Raw genomic sequence first — 11,737 nt, forward strand, 5'->3', positions numbered from 1 at the left:
TGGCCAAAGACAAGCGCTCGACTTCTGCCTACTGGCTTCCTCCTAATTTTTAGCCCTTGCCTGTAAAACAAAGTGTTGAACCCATACAGCAAACTCATTCCCATTACCCATCTGGACTGGTGTCTGGTAGGAAAACAAGAATCATTTTCTAAAACTGGCTAATATGATGTACACCCCCTCCCTTTAAGCACATTAGGAAAGATCACAGTTGATACTATAATGACTAACGCTTGATTATAATACAGTATTTGCTTTTGAAAATACTTTAAAGCCGTTTAAGCCAAGTGTGGCAGCTCATGCCTGTAACCCTAGCAGCCAAGAGGCTGAGGCAGGAGGACTGACTTGAGTGCCAGGTCAGCCTATGCTATGTCATCTTGTGAACTGCAGGTCAGCCAGGGCTCCAGATGGCGATCCTATTTCAAAAACACACAAGCCTGTCAGCTTGTGGCGGCCTACCTCTTTAAACCCAGCACGCTGGAGGCAGAGGTAGGCAGATCTCTGTGAGTTTGAGGCCAGACTGGTCTGCATAGAGAGTTCCAGGCAAGCCAAAGAGTCAGACAAATAATCAAGCAAATAAAAAGTAGCCTTTTATGGCTGGAGGTACAGCTAAGAGGCATATGCTTAGCACATGCGAGGCCTTGGGTTCCATCTTCAGCATTTAGAAAGAAATCAGGAAACAGCTGTTTGTCTGGATAGCTGGGGGAAGAGAAGGCTTTCCATGTGCACACTTTGGCAGTTTGTGAGTATACATGTTTGCTGAGCATAAGGATGGAGACTGAAAGACCACACGGGTAGAGGGAAACCGTGGCTAACTTCCTGCCTGATCCATGATTTGGAGAATGTGCTGAGACATCCAGCGTCTTTATGTGTCATTGAAAGCAACAGTGTAACTGTGATTTTGATTTTACTGACCAGAACCAAATCTAGACGTGTTTCTGTTCCCTTGTAGCTTTACAGTAATGGAAGCAAAAAAAAAGGGTGACCAGTCAGTGCCCTTTAGGCCCAAACATCACCAACCATAGCTGTATGTGCTCTCTGAACACATAACGGGGAAATCACAGACCAACTTGATTGGCCGCAAGATCAATCAGATTTTCCAAGGACTTACGTTAGAACATCATACAGTAGGTACAGAACTGGTAATAAAGGCCAATTTAAGCAACAGAGGGGAGAAAAATGTGATAACTGAAAGGAGAGAGACAGGGAGAGACACAGAGAATGAATATGAATTAGAACATGAGTGTGAGAATGCAGATGAGTTGACAGAACCCTCACCTAGAAGGCAAGAAGCCCTGGGTTTGATCCTCAGTCCAATTATTAAAGAAAGAGAAAGAAGAGAGAGTTCTCAACTGCTCATCATTAGAAATGGGTTCAGTACTACAAATGTTAACTAAGACAGTGCCATTCAGAAACGCCCTGGCTTGCCTTAAAATGGAACTTAGAAGAATAGCAATTTTTAAAAACCACCAATAAGCTGTTTTATAGCTCCAACAAAAAGCAAAACAGGACAATGTAGCGAGTGAAATGGCCGATCAGTGCACATCTGCAGTGGTGGAAGACCTTAGTGTCAAATGTACCCTAGGCTAGTCCAGTGTTCTGAAGCGGCCCTTCAGGGCGGCCTGCTCAGCCTCTGGAGGGGCCTGGCGGTGACGACAATAACTCAGATGAGCTAGTGATGCAACCACATTTGTGCATGCAACTGTCAACACCTGCTTAAAACGATCTAAAATAAAAACAACATTAGAAAAATAATTTTAAAAAGAAAGAAAGAAAGAAAGACAAGCTGGTTCTAGCCTCTCTGGAAGACTGTGCTGAGACTGGCCATCGATTTTAATGTCCTGTAAGATACGGAAATGATTAACCCTTCTTCCCACAGATAACAGGTAGAAAGGGAGTAACCACACAGCTCCAGTCTCCACCCTCTCCTATGTAGTCTCCACTAGACAGTCGAGTAAACCTTCTAAAGGCTAACTCTTGACAACACCATTATATCTAAAATATTGCTTCATTTTTAGTCTCCTACTAGGTCCTAAAAGCTGAATCCTTTGGTCTGGAATTCAGAGTTTTCAATGTCCTAGTGGCCCTCTTACCCTGCCAGCCTCATCTTACTACCCATCTATTTCATACGCCATCCATAATGAAAAAGAACTAACATGGGCTGGAGAGATGGCTCGGAGGTTAAGAGCACCGACTGCTCTTCCAGAGGTCCTGAGTTCAATTCCCAGCAACCACATGGTGGCTCACAACCACCTGTAATGAGATCTGGTGCCCTCTTCTAAATACATAATAAAAAAAAAAAGAAAAAGAAAAAAAGAACTAACACAATAGATCAAAAGAAGGAAAATAAGTACCATTGAATCGTTCCAAATGAAAAAGCACTGTGGATGTATGAGTTAGTGTCTTAGTCAGGGTTTCTATTGCTGTGATGAAACACCATGACCAAAAAGCAAGCTGGGGAGGAAAGGGTTTATTAGGCTTACACTTCCACGTTGCTGTTCACCACTGAAGGAAGTCAGGATCTGTGGTGTTATTTTGTTTGTGATCTAACAAATGAAGCTTGCCTGAAGATCAGAGTGCAGAGCTAAGCCACTGGTTAACCATAGAGGCCAGGCAGGGGTGGCACACACCTTCCTTCAATCCCAGCACTTGGGAGGCAGAGGCAGACAGATCTCTGTGAGTTCAAGGCCACCCTTGGGCTACACAAGATTGATCCAGTCTAAAAGAGAAACAGAGCCAGGCAGTGGTGGCTCACACCTTTAATCCCAGCACTTGGGAGAAGGAAATAGCAAGTGATATGGCTGGGTGGAGAGAGGAAGTGATAAGGCAGGGTGGAGACAGGAGCTCGGCCCCTTTCGGCTGAGGAGTTGGTGAGGTGAGAGGTGACTGTGGCTTGCTCCTTTGTCTTCTGATCTTTCATCATTTACTCTAATATCTGGCTCTGAGTTTTTATTATTAAGACCAATTTGGATTTGGAACTCAAGTGGCAGAATCCCGGAGATAGGAACTGAAGCAGAAGCCACGGAGGGGTGCTGCTTACTGCCTTGCTTCCCCTGGCTTGCTCAGCCGGCTTTCTTATAGAACCCATCCCTTGCTCAGGGATGGTACCACCTCTCTGATGTCTCTAGCTTGTGTCAAGTTGACACAAAACCAGCCAGTACAGCTGGCAAACCTTTCCCCTTATGCATTTAATCAGCAGTTAACTCTCTTAGCTCTGTGACCCCCAGCAATGGCAAATCTGTAGAATTAGGTATGTCCTCTACATTACTAGGCAACATTGCTCCTAATAAAAATGACTTCCTAGGTTATTCAGTTTGCATTAGGACTAATACAAAGAATTAATTAATTAAAAAATTAATCAAAACCTAGCTTTCAGGGCTCTAATAATTCATATCCTTTCCAAGATCTTGGAAGCTAAGTTTATGGACCTGTACAAGAGACATCAAATGTTGTGGGACATGGGTTTTTAAAGCTGATGGCTTCTATACCCACCTAGTGTGAGCATCTTTTGAGATGTTGCTCAGATGGTACAAGCTACTAGTATGGACTTCTGTGAAGATCACTTCCACCAACTGGGAATACCGACACAGCCTTGTTGATAAGCTGTGGTCACTGGATCACCGCCTTCTGAACAAACAAGCCCATGATCACATTCCTGAATCTCAAGGTTTAGATGAACCCACGCCCATCCTGCATTTACACAGCAACAACAGTGACTAGATTTTCTGCAAGATGAACCCAAGGCCCCACTCCCACCACACCCCCTTTTGTAGTGGATAGCCATTCCAGCTTTGACCTGGAAGTGCCAACCCCCATTGAGGCTTCGGTACTGGCCACGCCTACAAGGTGGGGCTGAGAGAGGATGCTGAAGATCAGAGCTTCGGATGCATGGGCTCTCTTGGTTCCTGGACCTGGGATGCTGGAGGTAGACAGAGCAGAGTTCTCCAGAGAACACCACTGGACTGCGCTTCACCTTTCCCAGACCCTGCAACCTACCTATCCCTTCATTTGTAAGTTACGCCACTAAATAAACCTCTCTTTTAACTATGTGGAGTGGCCTTAATAATTTCACCAATACCCTTTAACCTTTATCCCTGATGCATCTCACCTGTCATGCACCGCTATTCACCTACTTCTATAGCTAAGGTCTCAATGTGATGCCTTGGCTGATCTGGAATTTGCTACTTAGCCCAGGCTGGCTCACTCATGCTTGCTTTGATTTTCTTGCTCCTGATTTCTAAATGCTGGGATTACAAGTATGCAATCACCACATTCAGCTCTCACAACACAGACATTACTCACCTTCCTCTTGTTTTTCTGGGAACCCCCTCTTCTAGATATCATCTACAGCCACCCCTTACTTACCCGCTGAAGTGAAGCTATGGACACCTTCTCCTAGGATGAGATATTGCCAGAGGAGAAGAACACACACAGCTAATAGGAAAAGAAAGCTTTCTTACTGAGCATAAAAATGAAGTTGGTGGAGAGACGTGACAATAGGATGTAAAAATCTAAAATTTCCAGATCAATGGTGTCTTGGAGAGCAATGTGCAGAGTAGGAAAGTGCTGAACTAGTGGTATGGGAAAGGTTTCTTTCTTTCTGCAGTAATAGCTTTGAGGTAAAGCCAGGGAGGTTTGAATCAGGATTGAACCACATGACAGGTAAGAATTGGATAATTCAGTCCCTATCTTAGTTACAGTTCCTATTGCTGTGAAGAGACACCGTGACCACGGCAACTCTTACAAAGGAAAACATTTAACTGAGGTGGTGGCTTACAGTTTCAGATGTTCAGTCCATTATCATTATGGCAGGGAGCATGGCAATGTGCAGACAGATACGGTGCTGGAGAAGTAGCTGAGAGTCCTACATCTTGCAGGCAATAGGAAGTTGACTGAGACACTGGACAGTATCCTCAGCATAGGAAACCTCAAAGCCCACCCCCACAGTGACACACTTCCTCCAACAAGGCCACACCTCCTAACAGTACCACTCCCTTTGGGGGCCATTTTCTTTCAAAACAGCACATTCCACTCCCCAGCCCCCAAAGGCTTATAGCTATAGCATAATGCAAAAATGCATTCAGTCCAACTTCAAAAGTCCCTATAGTCTATAACAGTCTCAAACCTAGTTAAAAGTCTAAAGTTCAAAGTCTCTTCTGAGATTCACACAATCTCTTTAACTGTAATCCCCTATAAAATCAAAATAAAAACAAAACAGTTCACATACTTGTAACATATAATGGCAGAGGATATACATTACCATTCCAAACATAGGGAAAGAAGCACAGTGAGGAAATATTGGATCAAAGGAAGACTGAAAACCAGCTGGGCAAACTCTACTCTATCTTCATGTCTGATGTCGAAACACTCTTCAGATTTCCAACTCTGTTCAGCTTTGTTGACTGCAACACACTTCTTTCTCTTGGGCTGGTTCCACTGCCTGTTAGCAGCTCTCTTGGGCAGGTATCCCACGACTCTGGCATCTCTAACATCTTGGGTTCTCCAAGGCAATCCAGGCTTCAACGTCACAGCTTCAGGCAATAGCATCTCTATTAGGTCTCCACTCAGGGACACCCCTGACACATGCCTAGCCTCAGTGGCTTTATTTTAACTCCTTTCTTTTATCTTTTACTCTAAACCTAGAGCCATGTGGCTGAAGCTGCCAAGTTCTGCTGCTTGCTGGGACTGGAACATGGCCTCTTCATTCAATTACATCTTCATCGGCTTTCTGTCTTTCACTGCCTGAGCCTGGATGTTCTGAAACCAGACCTCTAGATCAGGCTGGCCTCAAACTCAAGAGGTCCACCAGCCTCTTCCTTCCCAGTGCTGCGATAAAAGGCGTGCACCACCACACATGGCTCTAAGCTTTTCTTTAGTTTCTTTCCACAAGTTGGAAACAACTGGGTGGGATCTTGCCCTGAGGTCACCATTCCCTTTATTCCATTTCTTAAGCTGTTTATCTCCTTGAACACAGGACTTAGCTCCATTCCACTTCCTGGTGCTCTTTTTCTCCTCAAATTTTACATTGTGTAATTTACCCTGCTCACTTGCTCCTTTTCATTATAAATCTTCATTAGAGTTATCACTAATATCCACATGACAGAGTCTCTACTAGGCTGATTGGAAATTTTTTCTGCCAACAGAATTAATCCAAAACCCTTCACTTTAGCCTCAGGCAGACTCTTTGGACAAGGGCAAAAAGCAGCCACTTTCTTCACCAAAATATCACAAGACCAGTCTCTAGGCCACATACTAACATTCTTCTCCTCTGAAACCTCTTGATCCCCACAGCTCATCAAATCACCCTCAGCACCACTGTCTTCCATGCTCCTACTAGTAAGCCCCATTAAGCAGTGCTTAAAGCAGTCCACTGCTTCCCTAACCCAAACTCTCAAAGTCCACATTACTCCAAACAAAAACATGGTCAGCCTTGGTACCAACTTCGGTCTTAGTTAGGGTTTTCTATTGCCATGAAAACACACCATGACCGGGGTAACTCTTATAAAAGAAAACATTTAATTGAGGTGGCAGCTTACAGTTTCAGAGGTTCAGTCCATTATCACCATGGTGGGGAGTACTGCAGCATGCAGGCAGACATGGGGCTGGAAGAATAGCTGAGAGTCCTACATCTTGTAGGCAACAAAAAGTCAATTAAGATACTGGGCCGTATCCTGAGAACAGGAAACCTCAAAGCCCGCCCCACAGTGACACACTTCCTCCAACAAAGCCACACCTCCTAACAGTGCCGCTCCCTATGAGATTATGGGGGGCAATTACATTCAAACTGCCACAGTCACCTACACCCTGGGAGAGGAAGATGAATGAGAGAAATAGAATAAGGGGGGCATTTGTCTGTGTTTGGAGAGTACATATAAGTAGCTATAAATTCCCCTTCTCATCCTGATTATCACAGTCAATCTATTTCAATAGGATTTGCAAGATGATCCTAACTGTGCAGATTTTTTTTTTTTAAATGGCATCTCAGGTTTCTTTAACCCCAAGCTTCTAAGCAAGTTAGGAGAACTGTCTCCTTTTCTACAAAGTTGCCAGTTACTTTGCTCTATGTTTTAAGGCCAAATCCATTATTTCCAAACTGACAGTGGAACCACTTAAGCCCTAAGTGGTTCTCAACCTTCCTAATGCTGCAACCCTTTAACTAACACAGTTCCTCATGTTGTGGTGACCCCCCCCCACTCTAAAATTATTTTCATTGCTACTTCATCACTGTAACTTTGCTATGGTTGTGAATCGTAATATAAACATCTGTGTTTTCCAATGGTCTAAGGAAACCCCTGTGACAGGGTCGTTCAACCCCCCAAAGGGGGTCACAACCTACAGTTTGAGAGCCACTGAGCTGTATCTCCACGTTGCACTTACAGAATGCTAGGTTTGTTGAAACTGCAAAAGGTTCAAGCATGTGAACTCTTAGGTCAAAGCACCCGTACAAGAGCAAACAGAGAAAGGTTAGTTAACAGAGAAACAGAGCAATGAAATATATGTGCAGAGAGAGACTGGCAAGAAATCACACGGAGAGAAAGAGTCCTGCTTCCTGATTTACTGTCAGTGATGCCAACTGCCTCAAGGCCTGACAGCATTTCTGGTCTCTGACTCTGACACAAAGCTACATTATTGCTAACAGAACACTCTGGTTGCTTAAACTAGTTTAAGTAATTGTATAACTTGTTAGGAAATAAACCTTAGGAGCACAATAAATGAAAGGAAAGTAATACGAAGTATAGTGTGTGTGTGTGTGTGTGTGTGTGTGTGTGTGTGTTATATCATACTCCAAATTTTGTTAATGTCACCTTAAAAAGAAAGAGAACTCAACTTAGACCTATTTTCTCTTGACATTATAAACCCCCATTCACTGTTTTATTCTCAGAAGACCTAACAGCGCCTTATACACATTTAACAAGTGTTTATTGAATGGACATACAATTCAAAATGAAACTCACTTGATCAAAATAGTACATCTAATTGTGGGGCTTTTCAACAGCGTTTCATTTCAAATTAAGATGTTCTTTAGAATTCTCATTACCATAATTCTGTCTAAATACAAACAAAGAAATGCTGTTTTCTGTTTGTTAAATAGAAGACTGAAGACCAATGGGGGTGCGGTTCATCCGGATCCTGTATTCACTCTTAGGAAGCCTGCTCAGTGCAGCGGCCATTAAGAACTTCACAGACTGTGCCAGGTCTCTTCTGGCCACATGGTAGAGTTGACTTCCCTACCTCTTTGAAGTTAGGTATAGCTCTAGGACTTGTACGGCCCCTCCCAAGTGGAAGCCGCGAAGAGCCAACGTGTGGTTATTATCAGCACATCCTTTCCCCTCTCCTCCCAACAGTGGAAGAATGAGCTGAGCTGTAGTTTCTAACAGCCTGGGGGGCCGAGTGACTACAGGAAATGCAGCTCTCATGCTTGACCTCATCGGACATACAGCATAAACCTTGGCTGACTTAAGCCACTAGGATGTGAGGATCTTTTGTGACCACAGCCTAACCTATTTTCTTTGATACTCAACAAACATCTTTCTCACAACAGGATGAAGAGAAGGAGTGGCATGGGCTCTCAGTTTCTCAGAAGGGTAACATTTTGCACACCCATTCAAAAGATTTTTTTTTTACTTTTGTATAGAAGTATTAGACATTTCACCAGGCAGTGGTGGTGCACACCTTTGATCCCAGCACTTGGGAGGCAGAGGCAGGCAGATCTCTGTGAGTTCAAAGTCAGCCTGGTCTACAGAGTGAGTTCCAGGAAAGGAAACTTGAAAAAAACAAAAAACAAACCAACAAAAGTATTACATTTCATGCACGGACTCCAGATACATTTTCAGATCCCTCATCCTCTCAACTTGACCTCTGAAACCCGGGCTCCAAACACTTCTGGATAAGATGCTATTCTGGTACTCAGACTCTTGCCACCTGCTCTCATTTGCATCCTTCAGGCTGTATTACCACCAGTACTCGGTAGACACTCAGCATTTATTCCAGAACAAACTATCTGCTATAACCACACTAGTCTTATAAACACAATACAGGTCCCAGTGGCTCATAAGCTTGCTGGAAACAGTCCCACACATTAATAAGTGCAATTATAGCTTTTTGGTTCCAGACCTCTCCCTTTTGTAGTTTTGAGACAGGGTCTCACAACGTAGCCCTGGCTAGCCTGAAACTTGCTATGTAGGCCAGGCTGGCCTCAAACTCATGGAATTCTTGACAACTTCTGTCTCCAGAGATTAAAGGCATGCTCCACCACATCCAGCCCTTCGGCTCTTTCTACTTGTGGCAAGTTTTCTAAGATCTTTTATAGCTACAAAATGTAGGATTTTGCAATAAACGAGTAGTCCTCCACCACCACCACCACCACCACCACCACCACCACCACCACCACCACCACCACCACCACCACCGACGCCGCCCTGCTGGGATCTTTTAACGATGTCAACTGCTACCATTTTCTCCCTTTCCCATGAGAAACTGTTTCTCTCAGGCCTTATTACTAGAAAACGCTTAGGCAGAAGAACTGGTTTGGTTTTTTTTTGTTTTGTTTTAAATCTTGGAATTTGAAACATGCTTACTTTGTTCCTTTCCTGGCTCCAAGGAAGTTCAAAAGCCAAACTAAGACTCACGTGTTGTACAGGGCCTGACAGCATGTACTCCCCCGCCCCCCAACCTCTTTTTGCCTAACCTCAATATTCTCATTCAGTTTGTTTTACTATATTGTACACATAGAAACAAAATTACTCCAAATATTTCAATATACTACATGTGTTATGTGTGTATATCTATCTTCATCTTTTTTCTTACAATTTTGTATCTCTCCTTGTCACAAAAATACTAGTGTATTCGCCCTTATCTAAAAGTTTTTACATAAATCCCTATAAAGAACATAAACATTCACTACAGTAGTCAAACCTGTAAATGCTGAAAATAAGAAGAAAAAAAAAGTTGTGAGTCCCCCTAACAGCGATCTAATAATAAAAAGCCTTATTAAACTGTTTCTTATCAGGAAGATTTATTAAACTCCTTGCTAACAGGAAGGAGAATTAACATTTATTGTGCATTAGTAAAACTGCTAGACACATACTAACAGCCGTTCCATTTTCCAAACAAAGTTGGAGGGCATCTGCCAGTGCATAATCCCTGAACCATGCGGAAGAAATTGACCTGTCACGGCGGTGGGGGTGGGGGCACACTCTTCACAGCCCTTTTAGTAAAAGTCTCAAATCAGACGAGATAATCATAATGGCAACAATATATACTCTCTGACAGCCAAGTTCTCCCAGCAGCTTCTGATTCCAGAACACGCACGGAAGCAACTGTCTAAATGCCAAAGTTGCTGCGACCAGTCAAAACCAAAAACACAGGAAACTACAATCTTACTCTCCTCCTTTGAGGATAAGGCCATCACTTAAAAAAACTTTAACAAGGTGTGCATGTGGTTGGGGGATCGGAAATAAGTTTCCAGCTTGTTTTATTCTTGGGAACAATTCTGGGAGAGCAACACTCGCTCCTCACCCGCCCGGCTACCCCACGCCGCCCGCGTGGAGAACTTTGAGCAACTCCAGGGCGGCGGGGCCCGGCATTCCGAAGCGAGGGAGGTGAGCGGGAGAGCCAGGTTCGAGACCCGGTTGCAGCTCGAGAGCCCCTGAGCCTGGGCTGGCTCGTCTGGAGAGCAGGTCGCCCTGGCCAGCGAGTCCTCGGCTCGAGCAGACCCCGAGGACCCGGGAGCGGGCCTTCCTCCTCCGCGCCGAGGAGGAAGTCGCACTTACCGCGCGGGGCCAGGAGGGAGGCCCGGGGTCACCGTGGCGCGGGGCGGCGGGCGGGGAGGCTGCGCGGGGCGCGGGCGGGCGCGCTCGGCGGAGGGATGCTCGGCCCCGCGCGCGCCCCCAGCCCCTTCCCCACAGCGGCGCCCCGCGCAGCAGCCCTCCCGGGCCGAGCCACCCCTCTCGGTCAGGCGACGCCAGGCCAGGAGTCAAACTTGTCCCGCAGCCCCGGGACGGGGCGGGCGTGCACGCGCGCGGCAGTGGGTGGGGGTCGAGCACCGGCTCACCCGTCAGTCCCGGCTCGGCCGCCCCGCCCCACGACAGCAGGCCCCGCCCACCGCCGAGTCCCGCCCAGGGTGCTCAGGCCCGCCCCCTCCCGGCGGAGCCCCAAGATTGGCAGTTTCTTTCCCCTGGGTGACCCCGGGAGCTGCTGGAGGGGCTGAGGGAGGCCGAATTGGGGCACGGAGGGTGCAGGTCTCCGGCCTGGAGAACTGGGGCGCCGGGTACATCGTGCTGGGCGGGGCTCTGGCGTGGAGGGGGCGGGCAGAGCGGACTCTGATGGAGCTCAGGATGTGGCAACCCCCAGAAATTGGGAGCTGGGGAATTCCTGGGGATGGAAAATGAGGGAGAGTTCCCTCTGCAGGACCGGAAGGCGACCGGAGAGAGATGGCCTGTGTGCGCCTCAGCTAACAGGGGAAAATCAGCCAAAGTCTGTCTCGGCCAGCGCCTGCAATCTTTCTTCTTGCAGGAGTCTGATGAGGGTGCTCTAAGGAGTGGGTTTGTGCCATCGAAGTTATGATGTGCAGCTCTTGGCCGTCCGTGTCTTTGTTTTACAATGGTGGGATATAATTTACTCCTATATAAAACATGCAACTCCTCCTCTACGCTCAGTGCTGAGAAAAACCATAACCTATACAACACCTGTATGGCAACACTAATCTGAGACACTTTGTTACCCTATCGATAAATGTAAG

General features: G+C 45.9%; 1 protein-coding gene across 2 annotated transcripts in view; it reads right to left on the minus strand.

Annotated features, from left to right (window-relative positions):
* Window positions 1–10,969, minus strand: part of Klhl5 (kelch like family member 5) — a 65,774-nt gene extending 54,805 nt beyond the window's left edge. Inside the window, exon 1 of one of the 2 annotated variants that reach the window (XM_036201003.1) lies at window positions 10,770–10,969. The gene's annotated coding sequence lies outside the window, so the exon portion shown is untranslated. The remainder of the gene's footprint in view (window positions 1–10,769) is intronic. The other variant, XM_036201002.1, reaches the window with a different exon arrangement.
* Between the last annotated feature and the right edge of the window lie 768 nt (window positions 10,970–11,737).

Source organism: Onychomys torridus, chromosome 10, assembly GCF_903995425.1.
Source record: "Onychomys torridus chromosome 10, mOncTor1.1, whole genome shotgun sequence".
NCBI classification, from domain to species: domain Eukaryota; kingdom Metazoa; phylum Chordata; class Mammalia; order Rodentia; family Cricetidae; genus Onychomys; species Onychomys torridus.